Here is an 18,737-nt window from a genome sequence, read left to right as displayed (position 1 = left end):
GTGCATGAGAGGCAACCACACATTGATGTTTCTCTCCCCCTCTCTCTCATCTTCCTCTCTCTCTAAAAGTAAATAAAATATTTAAAAAAAGAAAGCCATAAAATCATAACTTATGTTTAAATAAATATGCAAAATATGATTTTATATCATCATACAAGTCAACTTCCTCCTCCTCCTTCCTTTTGGTTTTTAGGTTTTATTTAAGAGCTTGTGTGTGTCAGATAGATGAGTTTTAATCCTTCTCCTCCTCTTCTTTTTCATCCTAGTTTATCTGGAAGTAACCCAATTTGTAACTCTCTTTGTTGACACACAACCAGTCATGTAGATTATTCTTCAAAATTTTTTTGTGAGATATTTCAGATACCTTTTGGAAAAAGACATCTCAGAAGTTACTGTGATCTTACTCTTGCTTCTTTCAATGGTTACAGCCCCTCTACAAAGGTTCCCAGCTTTTCTGTTCACTTTGATTCTCTCCTGAAGATACTGCTCAAAATTGGTGGCATCCACAGTTCCACCTTTTACAGGGTGAGTGAAGTTAAGGGTGAACTTCAAAACTTGTTTCTTTCTTTTGCCCCTCTCTGCCACGAGCTTTTTCACAGGAACCATGTGGCTGCAGAGACAGAAAGGGCCAATTTCTATATTTCTCTCTGTGTGTGTATTACATATACTTAATATTTAATGTGAGTATCATGAAGATTCAAAAACAGAAGTGACCTGTGTTTGAATCCTGTCTTTACTTCTTGTAGCTCTGTGGCATTGGATAAGTTTCTTAACTTCATTAAGTTTCAAGTTAGCTATCTGTAGAAAGAAAATTATAGAATCTATTCCATAGAGTTGTTGTGAAGGTTAAAATTACATGAATAGCTAATTCATGGAAAAGGTTCAGTAGAATATCTGCCATATAGTAAGGACTCAGTAAGTGGTAGATATTATAACAACGATAATACCAGGATGGTGGTTTATACACTGCTGTGCCTGACATATTTGTAGGTGACTGAGGTAGGTGGTAAAAGCTTTGAGCCCAGTAGGTCCTTGAATCCACTTGGTAATGGGTTTGTACTTAACCAGAGCCAGAGAAAAGGCTTCTATTGTCAGTTTTGCTAGAGGAACAATCACAGGAGAACAAAGGCCTGGTTTCACTGGAAGCTCAAGCTAATATTATTTTAAATGAAAGCTACCAACAATGTGGAAAAGCCACAGGAAGGATGAGACCAGCTAAGGTTTGCATTCTGACGTCAGCTAGAGGTTGGGTGAGTCACAAAGCATTTTACACAAATTGTGATCCCACAGTGACTATATTTTCCTTGCTAAAACTCAGGATACCTGTTCTTTAAAAAGGTATTTTTTAAAACATGTGTGATTTATGGTGTCATGTATGAAAAGGCTTATATACAACTTAAATTTGGTTATATATTTTCTCAGTCATCTTTATTTTTTAAAAAGTAAGATGATGTGACTTTGGAAGCTGAGCACACACCTGAGCATTAAGGTTATATAACCTTGGGGATAACTGTTTGAAACAGTTGTGCAAACATGTGTCGGGGCCTGGCCCCTCGCTGAGGACGCAGAACAGTCCCAGTCCTCAGGCATGCACAGTACTGAACCTATCAAATGTAGAAAACAAAAGGGCAATAACAACAAAAAATAAGGATCCATAATAAATAAAAAAACAGTGACTTTGTGAATGTTTTATCATATTAGTCAAATATAATACTGAAAGAAAAAATAATTCTGAAGGTCATCTTTATGTGTCCAGCACTTGAAAAATATTGTTTCAAGGACAGCTAGATCAGGAGTGAACCATAGAAATGAAGATCACGTGGAGGGTTAGCAACAGGGGAGTGGGAGATGGAGAAGGGGGGAGAAGGTACAGAAAATAAGTAGCATAGACAGTAAGTAGAAAATAGATAGGGGGGAGGGTAAGAATAGTAGGGGAAATATAGAATCTAAAGAACTTGAGACACGTGTTCATGAACTAAAGGGGGAAATGGTGGGGGAGGGGGTGTGCAGGTTGGAGGGGAACAAAGGGGGGAATAGTTTCAGAAAAACAGTTGAACAATAGAAATAGTGGTGATATAATAGGGAATACAAAGATTAGAAATGAAAAGATCTGGGCTTTGGTACAGGCTCTGCAGGTTACCTGTTGTGTGAGGTCAGCCAAGCCACTTAACCTTTCTGTGCTTCAGTTTCCTCATCTGTAAAAAATAAACAATAAAACCTACTTTGGTTTAGTATGAAATTATATAAGAGAAAGTGAATGTTATTCAAATACAAGGTAACATTATAGAAAATTACAGATAATGTTCTCAGTTGTGGGCTATTTGCAGATAACACAGGATCACAGAATTGTATTATTTGTAGATGTGTTGGTTTTTCCTCCTTTTAAAAAAATTTTTTAAACAATATTTTATTTATTTATTTTTAGAGAGAGGGGAAGGGAAGGAGAAAGACAGGGAGAGAAACATCAGTGTGTGGTTGCCTCTCATGTGTCCCCTACTGGGGACCTGGCCTGCAACCCAGGCATGTGCCCTGACTGGGAATCAAACCAGTGACCCCTTGCTTCACAGGTCCCTGCTCAATCCACTGAGCTACACCAGCCAGGGCTCCTTTTAAAGATATATATATATATATATATATATTTTGTGTACGTGTGTGTGTCTAAGATATATTTTATTGATTATGCTATTGCATTTGTCCTGATTTATCCCTCTTTGCCCCCTTCCACCGAATATCCTGCATTTCCCTCTGGCATTCCTCCCTCTACCTTAGCTCATGTCTATGGGACATGCATATAAGTTCTTTGGCTACCCCATCTCCTATACTGCTCTTAACATCCCCCTGCCTATTCTGTACCTACCAATTTGTACTTCTTAATCCCTGCACCTTTTCCTCAATTCTCCCCCTTTCTCCTGCCAACAGGTAACTGTACAAATGATCTCCATGTCTATAATTCTGTTTTTGTTCTGGTTGTTTGCTTAGTTTATTTTTTAGATTCAGTTGTTGATAGTTGTGAATTTGTTGCCTTTTTTATCTTCTTTTTCTTACATGAGTCCCTTTAACATTTCATGTAATAATGGCTTGATGATAATGAACTCATTTAGCTTTGCTTTTACTGGGAAGCATTTTATTTGCCCTTCAATCCTAAATGATAGTTTTGCTGGATAGAGTACTCTAGGTCCTTGTTTTTCATCACTTTGAATACTTCTTGCCAGTCCCTTCTAGCCTACAAATTTATTTTTGAAAAATCAGCTGACAGTCTTATGGGAACTCTTTTGTAGGTAACAATCGGATTTTCTCTTGCTTCTTTTAATATTCTCTCTTTATCTTAAACCTTTGGCATTTTAATTATGATGTGCCTTGGTGTGGTCCTCTTTGTGTCCATTTTGTTTGGGACTCTGTGCTTCCTAAACTTATATGTCTATTTCCTTCGCCAAATTAGGGAAGTTTTCTTTCATTATTTTTTTCAAATAAATTTGCGATTTCTTGCTCTTTCTCCTCTCCTTCCAGCACCCCTGTGATTGGAATGTTGGTACCTTTGAAGTTGTCCAAAGGGCTTCTTATCCTATCCTTGCTTTTTTTTGTTTCTTTTTCTTCTTGTTGTTCTGACTAAATGGGTTTTTTTTTCTTCCTTATGTTCCAAATCATCAACTTGCTTCTTGGCTTCATCCACTTCATCCACTGTTGGTTCCCTGTAGATTTTTCTTTATTTCACTTAGTGTAACCTTTATTTCTGCTTCAGTCTTTTTTTTATTGATTAAACCATTACAGTTGTTCTATTCCCCCCCTTCATTCCCCTCCACCCTGCACCCTCCTACCTCCACCATTCCCCCCTTTAGTTTATGACCATGTGTCTCAAGTTCTTTAGATTCTGTATTTCCCATACTATTCTTGCCCCCTATCTATTTTCTACCTACCATCTATGTTACTTATTCTCTGTACCTTCTCCCCCCTTCTCCTCTTCCCACTCCCCTGTTGCTAACCCTCCATGAGATCTTCATTTCTATGGTTCTGCTCCTGATCTAGCTGTCCTTTTAGTTTGCTTTTGTTTTAGGTGTGGTTGTTAATAACTGTGAGTTTGCTGTCCTTTCCTGTTCATCTTTTTTATCTTCTTTTTCTTAGATAAGTCCCTTTAACATTTCATAAAATAAGGGCTTGGTGATGATGAACTCCTTGAATTTGATCTTATCTGAGAAGCACTTTCTCTGCCCTTCCATTCTAAATGAAAGCTTTGCTGGATAGAGCAATCTTGGTTGTGGGTCTTTGGATTTCATGAGTTGGAATACTTCTTTCCAGCCCCTTCTTGCCTGTAAGGTCTCTTTTGAGAAATCCGCTGACAGTCTGATGGGAACTCCTTTGTAGGTGACTGTCCCCTTATCTCTTGCTGCTTCTAGAATTCTCTCCTTCATTTGAATCTTGGCTAATGTAATTATGATGTGCCTTGGTGTGTTCCTTCTTGGGTCCAACTTCTTTGGGACTCTCTGAGCTTCCTGGATTTCCTGGAAGTCTATTTCCTTTGCCAGATTGGGGATGTTCTCCTTAATTATTTGTTCAAATAAGTTTTCCACTGGTGGCTGTACCTTTCCCCCTTCTGGTACCCCTATAATTCGGATGTTGGAGTGTTTAAAGATGTCCTGGAGGTTCCGAAGTCTCTCCTCATTTTTTTGAATTCTTGTTTCTTCATATTTTCCTGTTTGGTCATTTTTTCCTTCCTTCTGGTCCACTCCCTTGATTTGAGTCCCAGTTTCCTTTCCATCACTATTGGTTTCCTGTGCATTCCCTTCATTTCAATTAGTTTAGCCTTCATATGTTCCTCTAATTTGTGATTAAAATCAACCAGTTCTGTGAGCATGCTGATCACCAGTGTTTTGAACTGTGCATCTGAAAGTTTTGCTATTTCTTCGTCGCTTAGATTTATGGGCTCTAGGGCTTTGAGATCTTCCTGAGCCATTTTTGGTCTGTTTGTGCCTGTTAAGTATGAGGAGCGGAACCTTGGGTATTCACCAGGGTAGGGCCACTCAGGTCGCTGGTTTGTGACACTGTATGTGGTGGCAGGGTCAGAGCGGGGAAATGGCAGCCTCCTCTGCTGCCTCTCGCTGCTGGGGCCTGCTTGATCCTGTCTCACTGCCCACTCCCTCACTGGTCTATCCACGCACGAATGCGCGACCACAGTCAACCCGCAGCCCTGCACCCTGCCTGGGTCCCCCGGTCACTCACTGGGTCCGCCTGTTGCAACCCTACGTCTGGGATCCACAGGCCTGAGTCCGTCTGACCTAGTTTTCCTGTGCAACCCCGCTCTGCCAGATGCTGGCTTCGCCCCTCTTACCGATCAGGCTGAAGAATTTGTTGTTATCAGACTTCCAAAAAGTTCAATTTTCTGTGTTCTGGCTGTGTTTTCTGTTGCTAATATTTTGTTGTGTCTAAACTTGGTTGTGTGAGAAAGCTCGGAGTCTCCACCTATGCCTCCATCTTGGCAGAACTCTGCCTCAGTCTTTTTTATGCTGTTGAAGTACCCAGTGAGTTCCTTGAGCATCCTAAAAAACGTATTTTGAACTCTGCATCTGATAGATTGCTTATCTCCATTTTGTTTAGTTCTGTTTCTGGAGTTTTATTCTGTTCTTTCATTTTGGGACATATTTCTTTGTCTCCTCATTTTGGCAGACTCCCTGTGTTTGTTTTTATGTATTAGGTAGAACGGCTTTGATTGCCTGTCTCCATAGTGTGGCCTATTATAGAAAAGTACATTGGCAAATTGGATAGGGGAGAGCCTTAGGTAATCTCCAGGGCATGGCAACCTGTGTGAACCAGGTTGACGGAGTCTTTAATATGGTGTTGCTGCTTAGTTGTTGTGTGGTTGTGTGTGTGTGTGTGCTCAGAAAGGATACAATGCCACTGCCTAACCTCTGGAGTTTTGTCTGGGAGGAAGCTGTCCCCTGGCACTCACCCCAATGCCAGACATTTCAGCTTCTCCCCATATGCCATTGATGTCCTTCCAGCTGTTGCCCTAGTGCCAAAGCCCAGAGTGAGCGAGTCTGTGTAAATCCTAAGTCCACTGTGAGCCCTTTAATAGGAGACTCCTGAGAATCCTGCCATTTTTTCTACCACCCTGGTTTTGTAGCCAGAAGTTATGAAGACTTATTTTCTTGGTACTGGAACCCTGGGCTGGATGGTCTAGTGTGTGGCTGGGATCCCTTGCTACTAAGGTATCCCTCCTGATTTTTACCCATCACACATGGGTATGGAACCACCTGTTCTTCATCTCCTTGTCTCCGTGCCTCTCCATGGGAGTCTCCATGTCTCCACCCCTCCACTTCTCTGCGCCTCCTAATTGTCTAGATGAATGTGGCTTCTTTAATTCCTTGGTTGTCAGACTTCCATAAAGCTCAATTTTCTGATGATTCTGGGTGATATTTGTTTTGTAGCCTAGATGTAATTTTTGCTGTGGTTGTGCAAGGAGGCAAGCCATGTTTATCTATGCCTCTATCCTGACCGGAAGTTCTAAATGTGTTTGTTTTCATATTGTAGGACAAAATTAGTGTAGGAAGTAAAAAAATTCCAGAACAATAGAAGGAGACCAATAATTTATTAATGCTTCCATGTTTTAGCTTCTGAGAGCTTTAGGGCCTTCAATTGGTAAAAGAGAAATTTGTTTCTATACTGAGAAGGCAAATGCTCATCAATTAATAGAAAGTGCTTGAAGCACTAGGTATGGCAGATCATGGAGCAAGGTTCAGGCATTAAGAGAGAGTTCTGTGACTGATTGTGATGCTTGTCATGGGCACAAGAACGAGAGGATAGTTAAGAATTAGGTGTTCACTGATCTTGCATTTCTTAAGAGAGTGACACTGTGTTAGCTTAGGGGGCCCAGAGGAGGATTATGATAAATCTAGAAGACAGCAATGGGAGTCTAAGGTTAAGACACTTAAAGAACATTAACTAAGCACACATTTCTTTGTGTCAGACCTTGTGCAAGGCACTGATGATGGAGCAATGAATGGGGCTGTATTCCTCAGTGTTCTAAATAGAGTCCATAGACTGAGGTTCAAATCCTGTCTCTGCAACTAGACCTATGACTTTGGGCAAGCAGTGGAGTCAGCACTGTAAACACGTATAATACCATGTAACATGTGGGCTCACAGAGATATGTGCCAAGCATCTAGGTGGCTTCTGGTGAAGACAGTGTCATAAGGTCATGCTTTGAGGCTTTCTCCCACTCCAAATATATAAAATTATAGATAAAATATTAAGAGAGAAAAAACATAGCCATAGTGTGTATATATGTGTATATATATATATATATATATGTGTGTGTGTGTGTGTGTGTGTGTATGCATACACATATATATGTATAATATCTCTGTGGAGAAAATATGAAATACATAAATACATACACAAGTGATAAATGGACTAGTGGGCTCTGGATGGGAAAGCAGGCAGAGGTGACCAGGAATTGGTCTTTTGTGTAGTGACAGCAATGGCAAGGGCACAAAGCATGGTGAAAGGCCAGAATCAGGCTCTGTGCTTGAAATCAGTGTGTGTTCTTTTTGTTCACACACATGCACACGCACGCACATACTTGTACACACAAACATATACCTTCCACCTATTAAAGGAGGGTAAGAAATCTGCAACTGTTAGCTATTTAGACTGATGGCTTAAAAAGGTAGGTTACCTGTGAGATGGTGAAACCAGGACCTGAGTAAGATTTTTCAGTGAGTTGGTGCCTAGATTTGCATTTCCCCCATATGGGTGGAGAGCCTAAGGCTCTCCAACATAATACTTAATTCTGGACTAGGAGCCTGATGTACTTGATGGAAGAAGCAAGTAGAAACTGTTGGACAAAGAAGGAGGAATGCAGCAGAGAGACTAAGGTGGTCAGGAGCGGAAATGTGCCCTCAAAATGAATGTGCAAGTCAGAATCCCCAAGGCTACAAGGAAAATCAATGCTAAAACACAGAGCCAAATAAAATCAACAATTGAGGGATGAATTCACTTCTAATGTAGTGAAAATAATGAAGCAACCAGAAGCTGACCTTAAAATGATTATGTTTACAGTTCTCTTAGGATTAGAGGAAGAAATAGCATCTATTTTTTTTTATAAAAGGAGAAGAGATTTCAAAATTAAAGTGATATATCAATAATTTCTCAGTGAACTGAAAAAGTAACAAAATAAAAATGGGGAGAAAATGCCCTGGCTGGTGTAGCTCAGTGGATTGAGCGCAGGCCTGAGAACTAATGGATCATGGTTTAATTCCCAGTCAGGGCACATGCCTGGGTTGCAGGCCAGTTCCCAGCGGGGAACACAGGAGAGGCAACCACACATTGATATTTCTCTCCCTCTCTCCTTCCCTTCCCCTCTAAAGATAAATTAAGAAAATTTTTTAAAATGGGAAGAAATGAAAAGTGGAGATAATAAAAAAGTAAGTATTGAAAGTGAACAAGTAAAATCATTGGAAACAGTTAAAGAAGGAAATAAAAGAAAGCTAATTCATGTAGTGTTTGAACTCAAGAGGAAAAGTCGAGTTGCCTTTAGCATTAGAGGAGTGCCAGCAGGAACTCTTTCCCTGACTTGGAATGCATACTCACTAGCTGCTGGGGTAATGTCAGAAATGGCAGTAGTCAGGTGTCCCAGCTTTGGGGTGAGGAGTAGGCAATTGCTTTCATTATAGGACAGAAAACAACTTGTGTGTTTGAGAATGAAAACGTAATATTTCCTTAATTGGAAATCTTCCAGAGAGAGCAGCAGCTTGCCCATCCAGAATGACTACAATTATGTCTCCTGGAGATATAATTATTAGAGCTCTCACCTCTTTGTGGTTCTTCTACAAAGGAATGCTTTCTTAAAGCTGATTATAGAATATAGTTTTTGTCTAGACACTTAGACCTGGATGGTGGAGGAGCTGGGGTGGGGTGGGAGGAATGAATATTTATTGAGCAATGCTCTGTATTTTTTCCCATACATTTTCTCATTAATCTACATACCAACTCTGGCAGTCAGGTATTTTTATCCCCATGTTACAATAAGGAAATTGAGGCTGCAAAGTTTAAAGTAGTTCAATCAAATTTTCCCCAGAGGTAATGATACAGGAATTTGAACCCATGTCTTCCTGTTCTGATACTCTTTCCTCTATAGCACTTCAAAACAGAGATGGTGTCACATTTATGTTTGTATTACCAGTGCCTTGAACAGTGTTTGGCACATGAAAGATGCCTAATAAGTGTTTCCCAAAAGAATGGAAGCCCCATTGATCAACCTATAAGCTCCTAAACAGGTGATCACTTGTTTCACCTACTCTAGAAGGGAGCAAAGTAATATTGAGCATAGGCAGGTGAATCCCTTGATGAATATTTTTATGAGAAAGGTGAAATATAATTGCTTTCCATCAGTACACCCTGCAATCTTACCAAATCTTGTTAATTCTTGATCTTAAATATCTCTCAAACTCGTTTATTGTCTTCATCTCCACCACCTCAATCCTAGTCCAAGACACCTTTATTTCTTACCTCTACAGCTATGGTAGCCTCTCACCTGGTCTGCCCATTTCTTCTTTTACCTCCCTTTCATCCATGCCCCACACTACTGCCAACATAATCCACTTATTCCCCACAGGACAGCCAAGATGGTCCATTCATTGCCCACACTGCAGATACAATCATGTCACTCCCTGCTTAAAATCCTTGAATGTTTACACTGTCCTCAAAAAACAAAAAGCCCTGAAATTCCTCACATCCTACCTTGACCTACAGAGTCCTATGTGATCTGCCTGACCACGCTGTCATGCCTCTCCTTATATTGATCTCCCTATTGATCTCTATTCTTTTTTTAAAATATATTTTATTGATTATGCCATTACAGTTGTTCTATTCCCCCCTTCATTCCCTTCCACCCTGAACACCCCCTCTCCCACCATTGCCCCCCTTTAGTTTATGACCACGTGTCTCAAGTTCTTTAGATTCTACATTTCCCATACTATTCTTCCCCTCCCCCCTATCAATTTTCTACCTACCGTCTATGTTACTTATTCTCTGTTCCTTCTCCTCTTCCCACTCCCCTGTTGTTAACCCTTCATGTGATCTTCATTTCTGTGGTTCCGCTCCTGATCTAGCTGTCCTTTTAGTTTGCTTTTGTTTTAGGTGTGGTTGTTAATAAATGTGAGTTTGCTGTCCTTTCACTGTTCATCTTTTTTATCTTCTTTTTCTTAGATAAGTCCCTTTAACATTTCATATAATAAGGGCTTGGTGATGATGAACTCCTTGAATTTGATCTTATCTGAGAAGCACTTTATCTGCCCTTCCATTCTAAATGAAAGCTTTGCTGGATAGAGCAATCTTGGATGTAGGTCTTTGGATTTCATGACTTGGAATACTTCTTTCCAGCCCCTTCTTGCCTGTAAGGTCTCTTTTGAGAAATCTGCTGACAGTCTGATGGGAAGTCCTTTGTAGGTGACTGTCCCCTGATCTCTTGCTGCTTCTAGGATTCTCTCCTTCATTTTAATCTTGGCTAATATAATGATGATGTGCTTTGGTGTGTTCCTTCTTGGGTTCAATTTCTTTGGGATTGTCTGAGCTTCCTGGATTTCCTGGAAGTCTATTGCCTTTGCCAGATTGGGGAAATTCTCCTATATTATTTGTTCAAATAAGTTTTCCACTCATGGCTGTTCCTCTTCCCCTTCTGGTATCCCTATAATTCGGATGTTGGAACGTTTAAAGATATCCTGAATATTCCTAAGCCTTTCCTCATTTTCTTGAATTCTTGTTTCTTCATCCTTTTCTGTTTAGTCATTTTTTTCTTCCTTCTGGTCCACTCCTTTGATTTGAGTCCCAGTTTCCTTTCCATCACTATTGGTTTCCTGTGTATTTCCCTTCATTTTAATGAGTTTAGCCTTCATTTGTTCCTCTAATTTGTGACTAAAATCAACCAGTTCTGTGAGCATCCTGATCACCAGTATTTTGAACTGTGCATCTGATAGGTTGGCTATCTCTTAGTTGCTTAGAGATATTGGCTCTGGGGCTTTGAGTTCTCCTTGAGCCATAATGTTTTGGTCTGTTCGCACAGGTTACGTATGTATGAGGGGCAGAGTCCTAGGTGTTAACCAGGGTGTGGCCACCCAGGTCTCTGGATTGTGAAGCTGTATGTGGGGGCGGGGTCAAAAAGGGGCAATGGCGGTCCCTTCCGCTGCTTCCTGCCACAGGGCCTGTGCGATTTGTCTCACTGCTTGCTCCTTCGCCTGGTTTATCTGCACGTGAATGTGTGACCACGGTCAGCCTGCCGCCTTGGGCCCTCACAGGGTCCGCCCATCGCAACCCCAGGCCTGGGATCTGCCAACAGCTGCCCGCGAGCCTGGGTCAGTCTGGCCGAGTTTTCCTGCGTAACCCAGCTCTGCCAGTCGCTGGCTCCGCCGCTCTTAACGGTCTGGCTGAATGGTTCATTGTTTTAGGACTTCCGTATAGTTCAATTTTCTGTGTTTTGGTTGCGTTTTTATTACTAAAACTTTGTTGTCTTTAAACTTGGTTGTGTGAGGAGGCACAGGGTTTCCACCTACTCCTCCATCTTAGCTAGAAGTCTGCTCTCTATTCTTTACACAATTGGAAATGTCTCCAACTTTGCTGTCACCTACCTTCATAATGCTATTCTTCCCTTCTTTTGTGTGCCTCACTCCTACTCTACCTCTGTGCCCCAGGAAGACATCAATTCTGCAGCAAAGAATCCTCTGCTCTCCTGAGACTGAGTTGGGACCCCTGCTGTGTGCTCCCATGGCTCTCTGTACACCTCCTTTAGAAACTCCTAATAGAACTCTAATTGTTTCTTAATGTCCCCCTTCCCAACTAGATTCAGTTCCTAATCCACTGGGATCCTATCATTTTTATTCACCCACATATATTGAGCACCTACTTGGTGAAGACATGTAAGAGACTCTCAATGAACACATGTTGTCTGCATGAACAATTTTCACACTGCGCTTAAGGGGTGACATGTCCAGTGATTGAAGGGAAGTGACACAGAATTGCTTTTAAATCGCAGAATCAGAGCAAAGATTAAACAACCCTGTGATTTACTTCAGAGTGACTTTTAGATGAGGAGCTCCTGATGGTCTGAAGAATAAGTTAAAATGCATTGTCATTTTGCTGTCTGTGGCTGGCAGTTAATCAAGCCCCAGTGGGGCCTGATTTCCCATGCGGGGAATAAACAAGGTGACATCATGGTCACACACGCCCTAGGAGATTGTGCAAGTTGTTGGCTCTGCTTGCTGGTTGGAAGAGTCTGTCCTTGCTCTCTTGGGCTGCTAATCATCTTTGTAAGGCTGATGATTCTATAGGTCTCCGGGGATGGGTGACAGACTTCAGTGTCCCAATTCTTTGGCCCTCCATATGACCCTCAGGATCCAGCCTGCCCCTGTGAGGTGATGGCCTCCACTGCACTTGCAGAGTTCCAGAGCAGTCTTTTGCTCACGGTTTTTCAAACCCTGAATACACTCAGAATTTCCCCTCACTTTAATTTCAACATAATAGCAAGCATCCCTCTAGCACATCAAGATTTCTAAAAGTTTTCTACTTGTTCTCTTTTTTCTCTTTTGATCATGGATCTTATGCTCATTGAAGACAGAAGATAGATTGATGATTATAATGTTTTATAACATATAATATATACAAACAAATTCAGCTTTTAGTGATTTGGGCAAGTTATTTAGCCTCTTTATATTCCAGTTCTTCTCTTTAAAGAGGCTAATACTAGTAATTACTTCATAGGATATTTGTAGAGATTAATTAATACATGCACAGAGTTATAATAGTCCCCAGCAAATAGTTGATCACTGTTAACTATCTCTATTAACTATACTAATTATTAACTATAACTATTATTGTTATATTGTATTTTTTCTTTTCTTCCATTTTCAAGTAACTTATTTTTCAATGACAGTTGACACTGTTATGGTTTCAGGTGTACACGTTAGTGATTGCACATTACATAACTTACTAAGTGATCATCCTGATAAGTGTCACACCCCTCTGACACCACACATAGTTATTAGAATATTATTGACTATATTCCCAATGCTGTACTTTACATCCCCATGACTATCTGTAACAATAAGTTCGTATTTCTCAATCCCTTTACCTTTTTCATGCATCCCCCAAACCCCCCAGCCATCTGGCACCAGTCAAAATGTTCTCTGTATCCATGTGTCTGTTTCTGTTCTGCTTGTTCATTTATTTTATTTTATTTTGTTTAGATTCAGTGGTTGATAAATATGTATTTATTGCTATTTTCTTGATTTTTAATCATTTTTTCTTCTTTTTAAAGAAGACCCTTTAACATTTCATAAAATACTGGGTTGGTGGTGATGAACTCCTTTAGCTATTTTTTGTCTGGAAAGATCTTTATCTGTCCTTCAATTCTAAGTGACAGCTTTACTGGGTAGAGTAATCTTGGTTGTAGGTCCTTGCTTTTCATCACTTTGAATATTTTTTGTCAATCCCTTCTGGCCTGCAGTTTCTGTTGAGAAATCATTTGATAATCTTATGGGAGCTCCTTTGTAGGTAACTCACTGCTTTTCCCTTGCTATTTTTAAGATTCTCTCTTTGTCTTCTTTAATCTTTTAATTATGATGTGTCTTCACGTGGACCTTTTTGGGTTCATCTTGTTTGGGACTTGTATGTCTATTACTCTCACCAAGTTAGGAGAGTTTCCTTTATTATTATTATTACATTTTTTAATCCTCACTGAAGGACATGCTCACTGATTTTTAGAGAGAGGGAAAGGGTAAGAGAGAGAGAGAGGGAAAGTAACACCAATGAGAGAGGAAAAAAATCAATTCATTGCCTCTCATACTTGCCCAAACCAGGGACAAAATTTGCAACCTAGATATGTGCTGTGACTGGGAATCAAACCCACAACCTTTTGGTTCATGAAACAATGCTCCAACCAACTGATCCATACCAGCCAGGACTCTTCATTTTTTCAAATAAACTTTCAATTTTTTGCTCTCTTTCTTTTCCTTCAGGCACCCACATGATATGAATATTAGTATGTTTGAAGTTGTCCCAGAGGCTCCTTACACTATCCTTATGTTTTGGGATTTTTTTTTTCTTTTCGTCGTTCTGATTAAGTGTTTCTTTGCTTACTTACATCCCAAATTGCTGATTTGATTCTTTGCTTTATCCATTCTACTGTTGATTTCCTGTGAAGTATTTATTTCAGTTAGTGCATCCTTCATTTATGACTTTTTTATGCTATTTGTGTTCTTAATAAATTCATTGAATATTCTTATAGCCAGTGTTTTAAACTCTGTATCTGATAGATTGCATGTTCCATTTTGTTTCTTTGTCTCCTCATTTTGGCAGCCTCCCTTTGTTTTTTGTTTTTTTGTTTCTATGTATTAAGTATAGCTGCTACATCTCCCTGGCTTGGTAGAGTGGTGTAATGTAGTGTGTGTTCTATAAAATCCAGTGGCACAGCCTCCCCAGTCACCCAAGCTAGGCACTTGGAGGTGTGTTACTGTTGTTGCCCCCCAGAAGTGTGGTCTATTTGAGAAAACATGGGCTTTGAAATCTGAAAAACTAAATTTCTATCTTAACTCTATCAGTTACTGGCTGTGTGATTTCAGGAAGTTATTTAACTTTTCAAAACTTTGATTTGGACATGCATAGAATAGTGATTGATACTGCTGACCCCCAAGAGTCATTGTGAATATTAACCAAGAGACGACCTGGAAAGGACCTAATGAAGGCCAGGCACAGAGGAGACACCCAGTAAATGGTAGCTCCTGCATGTTACTCTGCATGGAAAATGCATCACTTCCAATGCATAATAAATTAGAACTGCACTCAAGTTAACTACTAAAGAGAGGTCAAGAAGGAAGGGAAAGGTAATGCTAACAGGCACTGCTAGTAACATCCCCCAAACAGTAGCTATTCAATGACTAGAACACTTACTGAGTATCTCAAGGGCAAGAAAGACAGCTAATATTTACTGAGTACCTACTATGTGCCAGGCACTTTAAATAAGCTCATTTAATCCTCAGAAAGAGGATCACTGCAAGAAGCGATCATCACTATTTTACTGATAAGAAGAGAGACAAAATAGTTGCTAAGGTGTCACAGTGAGTAAACAGTAAAGCTGGAGTTTTAATCCTGGACTGAGTGATGCCCAAACATGGCTTTTCTCCCTATCACGTAATACTTAAACATCTAATGTTTGTCATAAAGGTGATTAGACAATAAATAGCCAGAAGACAGGCAGGGGAGTATGTCATATGGGGTAAAATCATTGCAAGAAATATTGGAGAAACATGAGCTAGGAGATGCTTAGAGGAAGACGAGAATTCATTCCGAGCAAGGTGAGAGAAAAGGTGGGAGAGGTGTATGGGCGGAGGGCCTATTGCAGCACAGTGACACCTTAATAGTGAGAGGAGGGGCACATCATCATGTGCCTTTGTGCTGGCCATCAAGAACACATTGGGTTGCAAATTCAATCTCTAGTTGGGGCATGTACAAAAAGCAACCAGTGAATGCATAAATATGTAAAACAACAAATCAGTGTTTCTTTCTTCCTCTTTCAAAAAATTTAAAATATGTTTAAAAAGAAGAGAAAGGAGTGGCATATCTCCTAGATGTTATTATGCTGAGTCTTATTTCCTTCTCTATCTGAATCCCATTTCCGAGGCTTCCTCTTGTTATTTGGGCATCTCCCAAAGCCTAGAAGGAGGACGGGGTGGGGAAGGCATGAGTTCAGACTTTTTCAGGTTAATCATTGGCAGATTTACATTTTAGCAAGTTTAGTGAGAGCATCACTAAGAAGGGAAATGGGACTGGGGTGGGGGGCACATGCGGGGGCTGTTGCAGCTATCCATGGAGGAGTGGTCATCTGGTTTAGGGCTACCTTCTGGATTAGGCAGGAGAGTGAGTAAAAAGAGATTTAGGAGGTTTAAAAAACTGGTCATCGATGGGCTGTAGGAGGTAAGAGAAAGGAAGGGACTCACAACGATGCTCAGGTTTCTCGGTGGATGTCTGGGCAGCAGGTAGTGTTATTAACTGAACTAGAGAGATGGAGGGCGGGACTTTGCACAAATTTGAAGAGCCTATGGGATGGACAGGTGGAAGGTACACACTGAATAGGACACACAAGGCCCAGGAGAAAGGTCTCCTTTGCCAACCAAGAGCAATCAAGATTCCCCCAAGTAGAATAAGAGGCCAGGGAGAGAGGCTGAGAGAACAGCAACACTTAGGGGGCAGGTGCAGGGAAAAATCCTTCCCACCAAAAAAACAAACAAAAAAAGAACCCAGAGACAAACAAGATATGAGAAAAATGTGGGGCTTCCCATTGCATTGAGAAAAAATCTGAACTCATGCTGCCCACAGGGCCCAGTGTGATCTGGCCCTGCCTACTTTATTTTCTTGTGTCTCAACCTTCCTTACTCAGATCAGACACATGACCTTCCTCTTTCCTCAGGTGCACCAAGTACATTCCTGTTTTAGGTCTGCTCCTTCTGATGTTCACTACTTTCCAGGGCAGCTACTTTTTTTTTTAATTTTATGTGCAAAGAGATAGACATTCTACAATAAGGTAGATGTCTTGAATGACCCATTCAGAGAAGTTCACTTAGTCCCACTTAATGGAGCCTATATCCTTTGCGTACTGACGGGGACCCTGGGGACACACACTTCTGAATCAGGCCATACTGGTTTGAGCAGACGCAGCAAGAATGAGAAGCCTGGACGAATTTTCTAGGACAGCTCCGGTACAGCTGCTGGTGACCCATCTTGCTCTCTCTGCTGAAACGAGGCAAAAAGTTTTTTTAACCACTTTATTGAGGTATGATTGACATGTAAAAAGCTGTATGAATTTAATAGATACACATCAATGAGCTTGGGGTTTAAGTATACACCTGTGAAACCATCACCACCATCAAGGTTGTAAATGTATCCATCACCTCCTAAAGCTTTCTCTGTCTCACTTATTATTATTATTATTATTACTATATTATTATTATTATCATTTTGTGTGGTAATACTTAACAAAAGATCTACCCTCATATCAAATTTTAAGTATGTAATACAATATTGTTAGTTATAGCATCATACTTGCTGTGTAGATCTCCAGAAATTATTCATCTTGAATAAGTGAAACTTTAGACCCTTGACTATCACCTCTCCAATCCCCCACTTCCCAACCCCTGGCAACCACCACTCTACTGTTTCCTTCTATGAATTTGACTATTTGAGATGATTTCTATGATGGAATCATGCATTACTTGTCTTTCTGTGTTTGGCTTATTTTATTTCGCATAATGTCCTCCAGGTCCACACATGTTATCACAAATGTCAGGATGTCCTTTTTAAAGGCTGAGTAACATCAGATGGTGTCCAAATACCAAATTTTCTTTATCCATTCATCCACTGATGGACCTTTAGGTTGTTTCCATATCTTGGCAGCTCTGAATAATGCAGGGTGGCCATTGTTGACCATCCTCTCTAAGGTAACTCTCTATTCCTCCTCTTACTGATTTATTTCCATTATAGCTCATAGCATTATCTGAAATCTTTGGAACGTTTTTTTTTTGTTTGTTTGTTTATTTGCCTTTCTTCACACCCCCCACTAAAATATAAACTCCATAAGGACAATAAACTTAACTGCCTCATTCATCTCTGTATGCTCAGCACCTACCTGAGTGTCAGGCACCTGGTGCACACTCAGTAAATACCTGTGGCACGGAATGAGTGGGCCAGAAGGTGGTGATGTCAGATCAGCCTAGGGCAGTAGTTCCCAACTGAGGCTGCTTGTATCCAAGTCAACTCAGGAAGCTTTGTAAATGTACAGATGCCTGCCGCCTGCCCTCATCTCATACCCATCAAATCTGAATTTCCTGTTAAGTATAAAATTCTCCACTTTGAGTCCTGGCTGGTGTGGCACAGTGGATTGAGCATAGGCCTGCAAATCAAAGGGTCGCTGGTTTGATTCGCAGTCAGAGCATAAGTCTGGGTTGCCAGCCAAGTCCCCAGTAGGGGGCGCATGAGAAACACACTGATGTTTCTTCCCCTCTCTTTCTCCCTCCCTTCCCCTCTCTATAAAATGAATACATAAAATCTGAAAAAAATTCTCCACTTTGATATATTCAGATGACAGCTAGGCTCGAGAACCTTTAGGATGGGGAATTTCAACAAGGATCAAAAGTGGCAAATGCAGCAGGGAGTTTCAGCAGTCTAAGGACTAAACATTCAACCTAGACGCTGTTTGGGATTGAGCTGGTCAGTTCAGAGCATGGAAGAAGCTGCTTGGGAGGAAATGTGCTAGCTGCTGTCCAGCGTCTTCTACCAACACTGCCCTGATGGTCTTGTGGGGATTCATTCTCCCTCATTCTCAACTGTGTAGTTTGAGGGGACTGACCCAAAAGAGAAGGAGATTACTGGTCTCAGTGATATGTTTGCCACTCACAGCATTTGGCTCAGGATTGTACACAGCCAAGGACATCCAAGATGTTTGCTCAGGCTCCTGAGTAAAATGTCGTCTGGAAATTCCTGGAAAAGACACTTTCTTTCCCTCTAGATGGTATAAGACTATGTGATCTGGACCTGTGGCTGCTACACTGCTGCCACAAAAGCAGGGTATGGAGCCTTACAGATAAACCATGTCCCGTGGGAGGGAGCGTTAAGAGAGAAAGTAAGTGAGGCCTCAGTGACTGGAGGATCCTTGGGAACAAGCCCTGTCTGAGCAACTTCCCTCTGTTCACTTCAGTTCCATG

General features: G+C 40.8%; 2 pseudogenes; both read right to left on the bottom strand.

Annotated features, from left to right (window-relative positions):
• Positions 1 to 232: 232 nt before the first annotated feature.
• LOC119044762 (60S ribosomal protein L22-like) lies at positions 233 to 606 on the bottom strand (annotated as a pseudogene).
• A 15,991-nt stretch (positions 607 to 16,597) lies between these two features.
• On the bottom strand, positions 16,598 to 16,766 carry LOC119044779 (40S ribosomal protein S29-like; annotated as a pseudogene).
• Between the last annotated feature and the right edge of the window lie 1,971 nt (positions 16,767 to 18,737).

The sequence above is a fragment of the Artibeus jamaicensis genome, unplaced genomic scaffold (genome assembly GCF_021234435.1).
Source record: "Artibeus jamaicensis isolate MK-2021 breed Jamaican fruit bat unplaced genomic scaffold, CSHL_Jam_final contig_519, whole genome shotgun sequence".
In the NCBI taxonomy this organism is placed as follows: Eukaryota; Metazoa; Chordata; class Mammalia; order Chiroptera; family Phyllostomidae; genus Artibeus; species Artibeus jamaicensis.
Note: the sequence above shows the minus strand (reverse complement) of the source record. Positions and strands in the feature narration are given on the sequence as shown.